Here is a 15,300-nt window from a genome sequence, read left to right as displayed (position 1 = left end):
AACTACAAAGACTTAATTTTCGGTGGGGGGGATTTTAATTGTGTTTTAGACGCAAAAGACCTGAGAGGAGAATTCAACCCTTCTCCAGCGCTTGAACGGATATGTCAAGCCTTAGCTTTGTGATGGATGGGAAAGTAAACAGCAATTTCGTAGAATTTACATTTTTACGAGGAGCATCTGCATCTAGAATTGATAGATTTTATGTCAACAGAGACCTAGCACCCAATGTACATGACATTAGTGTTAAAATAATACCCTTCAGTGATCATCACGCTGTCCTACTGAAGATTCGTATCGCTAGGAGAATCCCTGTTATCGGGAAGGGATATTGGAAACTAAATAATGCGTTGCTTGATGACGAGCAAGTGAAAGAGAACTTTCAACAGATGTGGTCAGATATGCTCAGTCATCTCACCAAACAGGGATCTTTAACTGTACACAAATGGTTGCATAAGGTTAAACTGGCGATTCAACCCTTCTTTAAGAAACATGGAGCAGAAAAAAAATAAAATAACAGACAGAACACTCTACACTCTTACTACACTATACTAACTGACGTTCTGGTGCGTCAATAAGCAGGTTACAACGTAAAAAGCCACAAAGCCGCAGTTAAACGAAGAATAACAGCTATTCAGGAGAACATCCAACAGGGTTCCTTCGTTCTTTCGTGTTCACATTCACCCTTAGCAAAGAAAAGCCACGGCTTTATCATGTAGCCAATGAAAAAAGAAACGGGAAGAGAAAAATAATATCTACTCATCATACAGATGATAACAGACGACTCTTATCTACTAAAGACTGTCTAAATGAAACTAAGAAATACTTCATAGAAACTTTCCGGGATTGTGAGAATTCCCCACTAGATCAAACGACCATTTTGTCTTTCGTCGAACAACAACTCAAAGATAAAGAAAAGCAGGAGCCCCTCCGTCCAATTTAAGAAAGTGAACTATTCGAAGCCCTACGAACGGCCAGTTACAGATCAGCTCCAGGCCCTGATGGTCTGACTTATTGTTTCTACAAAAAGTACTGGAACATCATGAAAACAATCCTTTTAACACTGATGCAAATACTGTTCGCTAATCTACAAGATTGCACAAGCGTTAATGAAGGAATTATAATCTTTATACCCAAAGTCCCCGCACCACGAACTGTATGGGATTTCCGCCCGATAACACTGCTCAACATCGATTGCAAACTCTTCATGAAAATACTGGCGAAAAGAATACGACCCTACCTTACTAACATCATCAAAGTAGGGCACACATGTGCTATAGCCCACATCCTGCAGGCAGTAAGAAATGCAGAACCAACTGAAATGGGCGCGATTCTCAACCTGGACTTCCGAAAAGCTGTCGACAGAGTGCATCATGGGTACTTGTTAGCAGTGCTGAAACGCATGGGTCTCCCAACCGCAATATGCAATCTTATTCGAAGCCTTTATAGTTCGGCGCATTCTCCAATACTTCTTGATGGACACTTTTCCAGACCAATTCCCATTAAAACTTCGTCCCCTATCAATGACTGTTTGGTTTAAGTATTGAGCCCTTTATTCGGTCAGTCCACTTTGTAATGTGCACTTTTCCCAACCGCCAGAGCCTGTTCACGGTTGCAGACTATGCTGATGATGTCACCATATTACCTTTTTTTTGCTAGGGGCTTTACGTCGCACCGACACAGATAGGTCTTATGGCGACGATGGGATAGGAAAGGCCTAGGAGTTCGAAGGAAGCGGCCGTGGTCTTAATTAAGGTACAGCCCCAGCATTTGCCTGGTGTGAAAATGGGAAACCAGGGAAAACCATCTTCAGGGCTGCCGATAGCGGGATTCGAACCTACTATCTCCCGGATGCAAGCTCACAGCCGCGCGCCTCTACGCGCACGGCCAACTCGCCCGGTACCATATTACTGCAGTCACCAGCCGTTGCCCCACAGTTGAAGTGCATAATAAAAACTAACGAGAAAGCGTCTAATGCCCAAGTCAGTTTTTAAAAATCTGAGATATTGCCGCTTGATAGCTGGTCAAAAGAGACGATAATAGCGTCTAAAGATAGAATTAAGATTTTAGGATTAGTGTTCACCCCTAATATGGCCCAAAATATTGACATAAACTGGACTACCATAGTTTTAAGGGTATGCACCACATTGTCAATTAATTTGAGTCGAACCCTGAACATCGTCTGAAAGGTGTGGCATATAAACTTGTTTTCCTTATCTAAATTGTGGTATGTGGCACAAATTCTACCCATGCCGGTAAAAGTAAGCCAGAGAGTTGAACTATGTATTAGTTACTATTTATGGGGAGGATATATGTTTCGTGTAGGAAGATCTTAAGTGAGAAAATCAGTAGAGAAGGGAGGACTGGGTCTCATAGCAGTCGGTGTAAAATGCGAAGCGAATGCGAGAATTAATGATTGAGAAGACAGGAGTAGTAGCTGTTCATCATACTTATTTTTGGAATACAAGTAAGCAAAACGCAAAGTTTTCGGTGCCGACACGATGTTTTAGAAGAGCGTTGCAAGCGATAGATACCAGGAAACAACGTACCTGCTACAATCATCTGTTAGAGAAGAACGAAACACAACCCCAGATCACGGAGAAGTACCGAGACAGGAAATGGAATGAAATCTGGAGAAATTTCAAAGATCCACATATAAAAACTGACTGGAAAGTAGCAGTGTAAACGAAATTACTCCAACAGAAGATAAAAAATTCCGTCACAACATCACCCAATCCCCACTGTGTAAAACATGTCTGGAGGTGGACACAGAGGCATAAACTTACTACGTGCGGAAGTGTCAAAGTTGTCTGAAAATAGTCTTGTTCTGTGCTAAGACAGATGACGGGATCAGCTAATCCTAATGTAGCTTTGGAGCTAGATTTCGGTACGAAGCACTTGCAATTTGCGCAACCTTGGCTTGTCACGGGGCATATCCAGAAAAACGAACAGTGCTCCCTGAACACATTCATCCGACTTCTAAAAGATGCCAAACAACAATTATTGAAACGTGTGCGACCGAGAGTGTTTCAGTCGACTGATCGTGCAGTGTTTTGTTCCAGTGGGTTTTATCATAATTTTGTAGAACATTAGGATACGAGAGAAAATGTAATTGTTTGTTTTGTTTTTCAAGGACATGCGACAAGTGTGTTACTTTTGTATGTTAATACTGTATCTTGTGATTTGTGAGAAATAAAATCATAACTTAAAAAGAAAGAAATTTGATAGGACCCCCGAAATAATTTTTTGAGGTATAGCTTTGAATCTTACGTAAAATACTCATTAAAAAACTAAAGGAGGCGACAAATTGAGGATTATGGAAAGTATTCACAGAGGTTTGCAGACTGAACGCTGGTAGGCATAATAGTCTATAATGAAAATGTACAGTAGAACCACGTTGTCAGATCGACTGGGACCGCAGCAGATACGGGATAACAAAAATCCGGGTTAACCGGAGAAGTGGGAAAAATGAATTAACTGAAGCGGGAGTGGAAAGAACTAGCTCCAACTAACAGCCAAAACTCCTGTCATTACATATAAACTGTATTAATTACCGTGCAAAGGAACACAGATGAGATAGACATCTGAAAGACATTCGAAGATATCCAAAAATCGTATTAACCTGACGAGACAAGAATTCAATGGGATTCTAGTTACATTCATGGTCTCACAAACTTTGCTGGACATAACTTTGGAATGTTCAAACAGCTGCGTTGATTCAAAACTGCGCAAATATCCACAGGCTTCGAGAACTATAAACTTTACACGGTGCATCAACCATGTTGCTAGACATGTTCGTGTAAAACCAACGTCCGGAGGCAGACGTTTACTAAATGTACGTGTTATAAAGACCAGGACGCATTATGATTGGATGTAAGAAGTGTGGCTACATGAAGAGAGAAACGAAACTAGAGGTTGAAAAGGAAATAAAGAGTACTAAACACTTCCTCTGGAATAAGATCACATGAAAATCTGTCAGCCGTTTAATTTGAAGAACTTTTCTATCGTGAAGCAGTGAACACCGGTTGAGAGGAAACAATATCATCATCTTTCTCCAACTAGAGGCTTATAATCAAGATAGTGAACTGTTTTACATTTCACTCATAAGAAATAGTTCCTCGAAAATGCAACTGAATATTTCATAATCGAGGATGAAATACTTGGCCGTTCTTTTTAAATTATACGTAATGGAGGAGAACCAACTTGTCCTGTACAATTCTGGACTGTCCATCAAGGTAGGCAAATAGACATGCTACGTCCTTCGGAAATCAAAAAGTATCTTCCAGAGTGTAACTCAAGTCTCCCAGAGTTTAAAAATATATTCCATTCCTTTACATCCGTTATGTACAGTGCATAAACTAAGAAAGAGCTTTGTCACGTTCAGAACCTATGGAGTTTGCCTCGCGTCATAATCATCAAAGTGACAACTTTATTGCCTTAGTTAAAAAAATATGAATGTAATAGTCACCACGGGAAGAAGTGTTTGACAGTTGATTGCTGCAGCAAATGAAACGTTGACGAATGAAGTATGAAGTGGCAATGAACTAGCCTCAGCAGTACGACTTACTGACGGTAAACTCTCTCTTTTTATTTAAAACTGACAGTCTTCATAAATTTATTCTAGTGTACAGAAATTTCTCTCCCTCTTAATTATTTCACAGCCGACTCACTTTCATTACTTAGGAATGAGCCTGTGACAGATAAATCGAAGGCGGAAAACCGCATTCTGTATATGTGCCATCACTCTAGCTAGAAATTGTAGGTGAAAATGTTGGTTAAAAAGTGCAAAGAGGTCATTTAATGTAGTCGAAAAAGATGCAAAAAAGATGCAAATTTTGAATGTAAGTACTGCATTCATACAAGCATCATCAAAACCAATTTTATATCATATAAATATAAATATAAATATAAATATAAATATAAATATAAATATAAATATAAATATAAATAATCTCCCTAAAACAAGCCGCAGAACACAACGTTATTAAATAACACGACGACAAAACTGTCAAAAGAGATAACATAAAATGTTGCATCACAGTCACTAACTAGATACTTGTACACAGAAAAGGAACGTTCAACGTGAACCGGCACAAGTGGTGCATATTTTGTTTGCAGTCGATATTGAATACTTATTTGTTGAAACATCAGGGTTTTTGGCTAAGCTCTGTTCTAGTGTCTGCTTTGAAATACCATCCGGTGCTTCCTTCACATCCATCACAACAGCCCATTTAAGAAATTTCATATAGCCTCCTTATTCTTGACATGTATACAGCATAACATGATTACGTTCGTGTATTTGATATATCAGAAACATTGCATCTCAGAAGTGACCAGCTGTCACGTGTTGTCGAGACGTTCATTTTCTGTTTCAGTACTATAGCAGACCGCACACAGTGAAAGCGTGTCCCGGCAGCCGATCTCCAGGTTTCTACTTTAGCTCCCGATTAGTGCAATATAGCGAGCCTACGATTCTAGCGACGAACTGAGGAACTACATGGAACCAAGCGTGACAGACGGAATGTTCGGCCTTTCCTGTTTAATTTCTTTAGGAATAAAATGCGGTAAATGAGCCGAAAATGTATGGAAAAAGTGGGGAAAAGTGCTGACATTAAGAAAACGTGCAAAAAAGTGCAACTAGAACAGAGTTACGGGTGTTCATTTTATGTTTTCATTGCATGACGAACTAATTTTACGAATTTTAATAGCGAAAATGAATTAAAGTCCAGCACCTACCGATACTGTACAGCTGGATCTGATCCGGTAAAGAGGCACTGCCATCTGAGTCAGTGACCATGAGTACGTTTAAGTCTCAACCGCCCAGCCGCCAGATACACTCCTGGAATTTCTTATTTTACGAAGCACTTTTGACGAATTTTATAGTTGAAATATTCTTAGGAGAATCACTTTCGTGACTGTATACCAAAGCGCAGAACCAGATCGTCTCTTAAGTCCAAAATCGAACTTCCGTCTAGCAAATGCCAGTGACCGTGCCACTTATTTTTGAATGATCGGCCATTTTCAGGCATAGAAATCTTTCGACATTCTGTTCTGTTCCTCACCGGTTATAAAAACTGCCCAGAAGCCGATCACAGCAATCTGCGGTGAATCCTCTGAACTGAGCGAAGTAAAATGTTTGTTAGAAACATGTTTACGAGTACATTTTTTGAGACCGGGCCCTCATCTCTTACTTCGGACCACAAATTCCGAGAGCCTTGGCGGTCAGTGCATGTGCACCCCTGGATCCAAGAACACGTATATAAAACGTATTTCAAGTGTTCATACGCAAGAGATACGTTCAAATAAGGAATTTACAAAGGGAAAGGGTATTCAAAGGAATAAAATATCTGAAGATTTGAACGAAATGAGGTGCAGGGTATCAGAAAGATATTACAACAAATCAAGAAAAATGTCCTAGAAGACATAGCTTACTTAAGAAAAGAATAATACGAACAGTTTCATAAGGTTATTTTTGTATCCGTAGTATTTTGTCATCTGGTAACAGAACAAATATAGATCTAGGTATATCTTTGCACTGAAATCAATAATAAAGGGAGACTCCACACAAAAAGTGAAATTTTCTTCTACGTTTGTGATTTCAAGCAAATTTTAAGATCATGTCAGCACTCCAACCTCTGAACCACTCATCCCCACAATTCAGTCGTCCTTCAAGTCGACTTTTGCCTCTCACATCGTAAAATAGATTTACAAAATGTGTCTCTTCCATTGCTAAGACTCTGTTTACAGACGGTGGTCTGAACGTCCGGATAGATGTAACTTTCAAAACACAGGCTATCGATATCCTTAAAACTAAAGAAAAAACCGTATTTTACTAATTAATAAATTTACAGTTAATCACAAATTCACCGGCGATGGAGTTTTCCACTGGAAATTATTTTTACTTATGATCGTAGCACATATAAGACACACTCGAACCCAGCGCGTTGAACTCCTATCCTCCACAAGGCTCCACGCAGCGTAGTATTGTTTCAGACAGTTCACAACTCCGTGTAGCCGTCTGAACGAACTCACCCACGCAACGGACTCGCGACCGTCCCGTAATACTTACTTTCACTCGCGACTGACGCACTCAAGACTAGCCCCAGACTGACTGGCTTGCACCAGTTCTAGAAGCTTACTTATCTCAGGCCTCAGCCGGCACTTTTGCTTAATTCGTTGCTGGCCCCATCCACATTGTCGAGTTTGGAAAGACTGCGCGATTTTTGAGGAGAAAAAGATGGCATAAATGATCGAGATAGCGAAAACGATATCGCAGAGGACTTGAAACTGGTACTGCTGTAGACGCATGAGATGTCTTCCCTTTTAGAGATGTTGTTTTCATGAGAAATTTGCGATTTAGTATTACAAAGAGAGAACAAATAAAAACCGATTAACTGCTTGTATCCTTCCGGCTGTAATGTTACTGGTGAGACTGCAGAAGATCTGGAGAAACTGATGAATGGTATGGACAAATTCTTGGGTAAGGAGTACAACACGAAAATAAATAAGTCCAAAACAAAAGTAATGGAGTGCAGTCGAACGAAGCAGGTGATGCAGGAAATATTAGATTAGGAACTGATGTCTTAAAGGAAGTAGATGAATATTGTTACTTGGCAGAAGTAAGGAGGACATAAAAACAGACTAGCACACGCAAAGAAGTCCTTTCTTAAGAAAAGAAATTTGCTCACTTGGAACACTGATATGTTCGTCTAGAGCGTGTCATTATAATTATGGAAGTAAAATATGGACGATAACTAGCTCAGAAAGAAGCTCTTGAAATGTGGTGTTACGGTCAGATGGATAGATCGAATCACTAATGAAGATATACTGAATCGAACTGGTAAGAGTAGATCGATTTGGCTAAATATGACCAGTTGGTTCTTGAGGGAAGTGTAGGTGGTAAGAGCGGTAGCGGTAGACCAAGGTATGAATATGACAAGCAGATTAGAGCAGATGTAGGCTGCAGCAGTTACGTAGAAATGAAAAGGTTAGCACAGGATAGGGTGGCGTGGAGGGCTGTATCAAACCACTCTATGGACTGGTGACTCAAACAACAAGAACAATATTGTATGTTGCGAATTAATTTCTCTGTGGTTGGTCGTCTAGGCCGAGTATATGTTCATAATTTCTGATAATTTGATAAAATTCAAAATTTTGCGCAACATGTAACTTCTGCCCTAAATCCACCGCAGTGATACCATTGTTTCAGGCCACATCATGTGTCAGAATTTACATATGAAGGAAGTAAATAAATTCTCACATTATCGACCCCCACATGACTTTGTCTCTAAGTATCACAGGGCAACCATTGTGTGACTATCATCTCGATCTCAGAGAAAGCTTCCTAGTGGTAAAACAAGAAGGGGTGGAATGGATATTTACACGGTCAATTCGCAGGATTTTCAAAAACGGTTGTTGCATTTTCAGTGTTGACAGACACTTATTCACAAAGCGTATGTCTTCACTATAAAGTATTTCTTAGCCTGTCTTTTGGGAACAGAACGAGACCAGAATATTGTTAATTGGTCGATGTAGTCATTCGCTTTGAAGTGTACTGTGTCCGCTCAAAGTACGAGGTCCCCGCGATAAGTTGCATTATCGTGCAAAATGTATTGTTGTGGGAAGTTTTTCTGCTACTTCCTTTACATGACACCAAGTCAAATGAGATCCTATGGCAAGGACAGAGGAACCAACCGCGGGTAAAGCCGCAGCTTTTAAATGGGGAAAGCTCGGAAAGTCACCCACGAGTTGCACTTAACTGACGCCTGATAACGCCAAGCGTCCTGCCCAGTGAGACGCTGTCATGTACAGGACTATACTCTGAAACTGTGTTCCACTGGAGTCATGTACAACATCATCTTCGTAAAACCTATGAGAGTATCCTTTACGAAGGAATAAGTCAAAGAAAAAATTCACTGTATTTTTTTTTTTTTGCTAGTGGCTTTATGTCGCACCGATACAGATAGGTCTTATGGCGACGATGGGATAGGAAAGGCTTAGGAGTTGGAAGGAAGCGGCCGTGGTCTTAATTAAGGTACAGCCCCAGCATTTGCGTGGTGTGAAAATGGGAAAGCTCGGAAAACCATCTTCAGGGTGCCGAGAGTGGGATTCGAACCCACTATCTCCCGGATGCAAGCTCACAGCCGCGCGCCTCTAACCGCACGGCCAACTCGCCCGGTCACTGTATTTCAACGAATACGGAAAATTGAGAGTACCTAGAAACAAAAAATACCATCACTCTTTCATAGCTAAAATAAATGTCTCGATAAAGCACACCCTTCGTGGTGATGAAATGACAAGGAACCTGCAGATATATTTTCTTAATTTTACAACAAACGGAACTACTGTTAAAAGTGTAGGAACTATCTATCCATAACAGTTAATTTTTCAAAAATCAGAACGATGTGTATAAAGTGAGGAAGATTTAACCTACTTAATTGCAACACTAATGTACGAACTATATATCGCAATAGCCATTCACTTACAAAAACAAATCAGTACATGAAATAGGCCTATGGTTGTACGCTTTCTAGGAGTACTCTACAGAAAGGTAACTTCTCTACATTAAAAGCAACAATATTCGATTTCGACCATGGGTTGAAATAAAACACAGGATGGAAGAAATACAATTAAAAATCACACGAATAATGTAACTAAATTGAAAGGGATGATCTCAAATCTTTACTTGTCATGAAGCAAGCCGTTTAGATCTCACTTAAAGCAAGGGTGAGTGTAGCAGCTTGTCCTCTCCACCTGCTCTCAAATTATAACTGGAGTGCTGTAGATTAGTCAAAGACAATTAAATGATTCATTTTGAAGTATATATACATTTCTTTCTGCAGCCATGTACTCATGTAAACATGTCCAGCAACCTCTAAAATCATAATACACAAGAACAAAATTTCCTTTTGGGGTTCTCAAATGTCCAAAGCAAGTAGCAGCACAGATCTGACGACAGAGCAGTGCTGCCCAATACTCCAGTATAGGGGACAGCAAACAAGAAAGGCGTAACAACACTCACAAGGGAACATACACAAAGGTGAAGTCGCCGATCGCGATGAAACTTAGCAAACACATTGAGGTACATGTAAAAACAAAGCCAGCATCAATTTTAGGCGCCAACATTCATTAACGCGTTAACTAAAGGGCCTAAAAGTTGCGACATTTCAAGTTCCGCGCGAACAGCGATGAATTCCTCCTGACCAATGCTTAGCCGGAACACTGCTTTGTGCCACACCTCTGCTCCTCCTCCCCTCGCACGGCCTGGTTCAGCACCACTCGTTTCCCTCTCCCCGCGCTGCCGTCTGCTTAGCTGTCGAACAGAACCTGTGCTACACTGCGTACGCTATCAGCCGTCCTCATAGCTCGCCCTTGGAATTTCCACATTGTATGGGCAGTGTACATTTTATGAAATATTTATGAAAACGTTTGCGACGAGTCCTTAAGGGCAATGTCACTGAGCGTGTCAAAAATTATTTTTCATCTTCAAGCAAAGCACGGAAGTCACGGTGAAGACGGTCCGCTGAACTTTCGGGAGCTGCAGCTTTATGACGCGATTGAGGGTGAGTGTTAAGCAGTCAACTATTGTCAAATAGGTTTTGACGCTCACGGGGAGATGTCACACTGCGGACATAGGCCGTAATAACGTAGCTTGAAGCGTGGTCTTTTGCGCTGCATGTGAAATTGTAGGTTTATGATATGTTGATACCGATAACTCTGTCCGACTCGCTGGCTGAACGGTGAGCGTACTGGCCTTCGGTTCAGAGGGTCCCGGGTTCGATTCCCGGCCGGTTCGGGGATTGTAACCTTAATTGGTTGAATCCTACGGCACGGGGGCTGGGTGTATGTGTTGTCTTCATCATCATTTCATCCTCATCACGACGCGCAGGTCGCCTACGGGTGTCAAATAGAAAGACCTGCACTTGGCGAGCCGAACCCGTCCTGGGATATCCCGGCACTAAAAGCCATACGACATTTCATTTCATTACCGATAACACTCTCGTTGTTTTTAAACGAACAGTTGTGTTCTCCGTTGTTCCTGTCAATACATATACACATAACAACATGTATTTTAGTTATTTGTTTAATTTTTTTTCAGAGCTTATAAGTTGCTGTCTTGAAGGTGACAGTCTCTATTTGGAGGACGTTACAAGTTTGACGTACAAGTCTGATCAGTCGGAGGAAACCGAAAAGGATATTGAATATAGCGAGCCAGAACCGGGACGAAGCCAAGACAGTGCCAGTTCGACGGACACCGTAGACTTACAGTATAAAACAAGAGCAATCAACTTCTGGAGGAGTGGAAAACGGAAAAATCTTAAATTTACAACTGTGCAAAAGCACTTCCGTCGTTTACATAGTGTGTCACAGCTCTCCGCCTGGAAAAAAGTTGTGGATGAAGGAGGCTCCCTCCGAGACAAATTTGGTCTTATTGCGATGGATTGCAAGAAAAACTTTGACGCGGAGTACCGTACGTCTACCATCCATGACGCCACAATCAAACACTGGGCAATGCAAAGTGCCCGCTCTCGCGGGCTCCATGACTTTAAAGCGTCCTCACGCTGGGTGTACGACTTCAAAAAGAAATTTGGGATCACATCCCGAAAAATTACTGTCGTGACAACAACGAGAAAACTTGATAAGGAAAGGGACGTTATGGCGGAAGCCCAAATGTTTGTGGAAAACGTAAAAGAAAAAATACAGTTATACAGCCCATCACATGTTTTTAACAGCGACCAAAGCGGCTTTAATTTGGAAATGTACACCGGCAGAACATTAGCGCGCCGAGGAGAAAAGTCGATTAGCACGGTGGTCCAATCAATTCCCTCTACTACGCACAGCTACACGATTATGCCTACCATGTCAGCAGAAGGTGAGCTACTCTCCCCGTTGCTAATGGTTTTAAAGGAAAGAAATGGCGTTTTTGGTTCCCTTGTTAAGAAACGAATATTTTCACACGAAAATATTCATGTCGTGTGCACCACGTCTGGAAAGATGGGCAAAGCAGAAATTCAGAGCTGGTATAATGACATCTTGAAACCAAGTTTACCCGATGGACAAAATATTTTATTGTTAGATTCTTTCTCTGGCCACAATGCGCTTGTTCATGGCACGGAAGTTGAAGTTATGAAGATTCCAGCCGGCGCTACAGCCGTTTGTCAGCCATTTGACGTGTATGGGTTTCGGATTTGGAAAACATACACCAGACGAATGTATTCCGGGCTGCGACTTATGAATACCGGCATCGTGCTGCATCACCGTAACACCGTCCGACTCGTTGGCTGAACGGTCAGCGTACTGGCCTTCGGTTCAGAGGGTCCCGGGTTCGATTCCCGGCCGGGTCGGGGATTTTAACCTTAATTGGTTAATTCCAATGGCACGGGGGCTGGGTGTCTGTGCTGTCTTCATCATCATTTCATCCTCATCACGACGCGCAGGTCACCTACGGGTGTCGAATAGAAAGACCTGCACCTGGCGAGCCGAACTTGTCTTCGGACACTCCCGGCACTAAAAGCCATACGCCATTTCATTTACCGTAACACCATCTTAAAGTTGCAATCACTGTTACATTTCCAGCTGACATCTCCTCGATTCATAAACATGTGGAAGTACTCGTGGTACCGCAGTGGGTACCTTGATGATCATCCTGGACAATTCGAACACCCGGTAGTGTATTCCTTTGACAGTGTTGGCTTGGTATGTTCTTTGTGCCCGAATACTGGTTTTGTCAAATGTGCGTGGTGTACAAAGGACTTGTGCGTCGCACACTTCTACGAGGAACACCACTATTGTAAAGCATACGTCCCTTGAGAAAAGTATGGTTCCTGTTGTTAATTGTGTTTTGTTTCAGTCGTCTTTTCACTATTTTGTAATGTGTCGAATAGACCATAAATTGTTTTTGCTTACTATTATTGACGAGGAGTTTGCCCGATGTAATGTATATGGAGTCATTTATTGTGGTGCCTTGTAATTTTTTGTTGTTGTACCAGTTCGTACAATAGCCATGTACACTTTTACGTATGTAACTGCCATTTTACCCAGAAGACTGTAGTGTGATACTTTAATATGCCTACTTGTTGAATACATAGACCTCTGTCAGCTATAGCGCAAAAGTACGAGTAAGTAGGACTACAGCTCTGCCTGTGATTATGGTATATCTACTGCATATATAAATGCTATTTTGCTTTACGTCGCACCGACACAGATATGTCTTATGGCGACGATGGGATAGGAAAGGCCTAGGAATTGGAAGGAAGCGGCCGTGGCCTTAATTAAGGTACAGCCCCGGCATTTGCCTGGTGTGAAAATGGGAAACCACGGAAAACCATCTTCAGGGCTGCCGACAGTGGGGCTCGAACCCACTATCTCCCGATTACTGGATACTGACCGCACTTAGGCGACTGCAGCTATCGAGCTCGGTCATATATAAATGCACATCTTTAGTTCTTTTTAAACACGTTGCTTATTACGTCAATCATTCCATGTCATACTCATATCAAAGTTGTCTATGTATTTAATTGATTTATGTTCGACAACCATGGCTGCAATTGAAATGTGTTGTGCCTTCCACTGCAAAACATAAATACATCGTTCAATACAAGCACAAATAAAAACATTCTATCTAGATTCCTTATACCAGAGTACGTAATACGGGAAATACCAGCAGTTTCTAACTCGGAGTTTATAATTGCTGTTGTTCGCGATTTCGTTTCGTTATGACACAACTGATAGTGTACACAAAATGGGGGTAGGGGAGGGGACATGAAAAGAAGGTCTGGACCTGTAACCATATTTTGATATGCCGAGGTAAAACATCTCATTACATTCATTGCGATCCTCTACCCGGGCACGTAAGTTCTTTAAATAAAAGGATATGTAATGTTGTTTCAAGGTGGGTGATTTATTTTAATAAATTTCATATGTATGTCCACTCTAAATGACACTACCGACAGCTTCAAGGTGTTTCAGACGTAAATAATAATTTAAGCCTAGGTTGGACGCGGTACCTTATACCACGTTTGTCCACGCCCGATGGTGCTTAACTCGGGGTTGTACCCACGAATTGGCAACTCACCGGAATTAGCAGGAATGAAAATATAACATTTGCATAAAATATTAGTAAATACGTTTAGGTTATTTATTATCATTATGTGTGAAACGGAACGTGATTTAAAGGATTTCAATAATTATAGTACGTAAAGAAGCAAAATATAGCGCCGGTCTCGTTCCACAGCCAAGCAGCCGGCCAGCGCGAGGAGAAGGGAGGGGAACGTGCCGGGGAGAACCACTTGGAGGGTAAAAGGCGGTGCAGAGGGTGTGTCTCCAGACGGGAAGTGTGTGTGCCGGCTTAGCATTGGCCAGCAGGTATTCATCGCTGATCGCGCGGAACTTGAAATGTCGCAACTTTTAGGTCCCTTAGTTAACGCGCTAATGAATGTTGGCGCCTAAAATTGATGCTGGCTTTGTTTTTACATGTACCTCAATGTGTTTGCTAAGTTTCATCGCGATCGGCGACTTCACCTTTGTGTATGTTCCCTTGTCAGTTCTAAAGTGTGTAACGATATTCAATTCGCGCTCCATCTTCCGTAATCGTAATTCCTATCAACGTAGATGAAAGGGCACCTGAAGGCGTAGCTGGCTGGAACTCGTCGAGTCTCATCTTACAAAACTATTCCCGCCCATCACTAAAAGCAGTGGGTTAATAGAGTGACGACAAGTATGTGGTTATACCTGCAGCATATAGACCGTTACTCTCAATTAGCCATTTCCTCTAGCTTTTACGTGGCTATTACGGTTGCCGCATTCCGATATGTTGGCCCAACTCGCACCAAGAACACATCTAACCAAATATATATTCTCTTGTTTTCCAACGAGGGATATTGCTTCCTTTTCTAACGAGAAAACGTCACTTAGGGTCTCGTTTCCATGATAAACCAGCCTTATTACTCGCCATTCTGTAGTATTATTTGTCCAATCTGGTACCTGGTCGCTTTGTAGTGTTGTTAGTGGTTTTAGCAGAGGCGTGATCACTGGCTTCTCACCACTGCGGTCACAGTTTGAATCCCGGCCACGCACGTGGGAAAAGGGCTCTAACAGCTAATGGCACGAGGTGAACGAAATAAAAATTAAAGCTGACTAGACGAATGATGATGGAGAAATGATCGTGAAACAGAAACAATCAGTGGATGCATTTCACACTGGGATGATCACAATCCAGGACACCGGCCACTCAAAATGATACTATTCACTGGTAAAGCAGATCCATGGTGTTCCTTCTACAGTGGTACTAATCACAGGTAATTT

This window comes from Anabrus simplex, chromosome 4 (genome assembly GCF_040414725.1).
Source record: "Anabrus simplex isolate iqAnaSimp1 chromosome 4, ASM4041472v1, whole genome shotgun sequence".
NCBI classification, from domain to species: Eukaryota; Metazoa; Arthropoda; class Insecta; order Orthoptera; family Tettigoniidae; genus Anabrus; species Anabrus simplex.
This window is presented reverse-complemented; position numbering follows the sequence as displayed.